Source organism: Chrysochloris asiatica, unplaced genomic scaffold (genome assembly GCF_000296735.1).
Source record: "Chrysochloris asiatica unplaced genomic scaffold, ChrAsi1.0 scaffold00002, whole genome shotgun sequence".
NCBI classification, from domain to species: Eukaryota; Metazoa; Chordata; class Mammalia; order Afrosoricida; family Chrysochloridae; genus Chrysochloris; species Chrysochloris asiatica.
In genome coordinates, this window is record NW_006408520.1 from 21,365,064 (window position 1) to 21,366,614 (window position 1,551).

General features: G+C 44.6%; 1 pseudogene; it reads left to right on the forward strand.

Moving 5' to 3' along the window:
- The first annotated feature begins 482 nt into the window (after window positions 1-482).
- LOC102813579 lies at window positions 483-1,085 on the forward strand (annotated as a pseudogene).
- Window positions 1,086-1,551: the final 466 nt, after the last annotated feature.

A 1,551-nucleotide genomic window follows, 5' to 3' on the forward strand; every position in this document is an offset into this window, starting at 1 on the left:
ACATAAAAAGTGACTGTATACACCTGGACCTCACCAGACTGAAAACACAGGAAACAAAGTTACTACATTTGTGGGAAGAGATGGTGAAAAAGCTAAATATCATTTGCCAAAACAAGGCTGTGGCAGACTGAAGCAGACCTTCAGCTGCTCACTTGCAAGTTCAGACTGAAGCTGAAGAAAATTAAACAAGCCCATGAGAACCCAAATATGAAATTGAATATAACCCACCTGAATTTAGAGAACATCACAAGAACTTATTTGATGCATTAGATACTAATGTCTGAAGACCAGAAGAGTTGTAAGATGACATCAAGAACATCCTAAAGGAAAAGCAGACCCAGATCCTTGACTAAATGAAATATCAGTCTTGCAGAGATGATTCAAATTCTTCATGGACGTGCTCTAGACCCACATCTCCAGATTTAGGAATCCCCCTTTATCTGCCCGTAACTCATTTGCAACTGCATTCCTGAACAAGGCAGATGATTTAACAGGCCCCAGAACCACATCTGAAGGTGGAGGAGGATGAGCTGGACAGCAAGCTCAATGACAAGCCCCCACCTCAGAAGTCTCTGGAAGAGCTGCAGGAGATAGACAAAGATGATGAAAGTCTGGCCAAGTACATGAAAACACTCCTGGGGGATAGTCCTGTGATAGCAGACCCAACAGCCCCCAATGTTAAGGTCACCTGACTAACCCTGGTGTGTGACAGTGCCCCAGGACCAATCACCATGGACCTCACTGGAGATCGTGCCACCCTCAAAAAAGAAACCTCTGTGTTAAAGGAAGGTGTTGAATACAGAGTTAAAATTCACTTCATTGTTAACAGAGATATTGTGTCAGGCCTGAAATAGATAAAGCACACTTACCCGACTGGTATAAAAGTGGGTAAGGCATCTTTCATGGTTGGCAGCTATAGGCCTCAGCTTGAAGAGTATGAATTCCTGATTCCGACTGAAGAGGCTCCGAAGGGCATGCTGGCCCAGGGCACTTACCACAACAAGTCCTTCTTTACCGACCCTGACAAGTGCGACCACCTAACCTGGGAGTGGAACTTGTCCATTAAGAAGGTGTGGACAGAATGAGACATCTGCCTGTCCCTTTCCTTATTCCTTGACACTTAGAAGGACTCTTTGAATTATATTCATCCCACAGCCTTCCTGACTGTCCACAGCTAGGCCCTTCCCTAACATTTATTGAAGCATCTTATTTTGCACTGCTTTGCAAAGCAGTTCCCAGCACAAGAGGCTAAAACCTAGGCTTAAACGCTACCCACTCCTTGTGATGCCCCCATTGGGATCAGATCTCAATATGCAATCTTTTAATGATTCCTTCTCTCCTCCTTTCCATTTGAGCAACTAGAATCCATAGCCTTCAGTCCACAGCCTTCATTATGGATTGCACCGTAATATAAAGAGGCCAGAAAATGGACAAACACTCACCAATCATCCCTTTACAGTAAGTTTCAGTAGCTCCTACCAGCTCTGCATTCTGCTGTGGTTGCTGCTGGCTCAGGGAAAGATCCTAATCACACTCTCTGTTGGTTGGAGT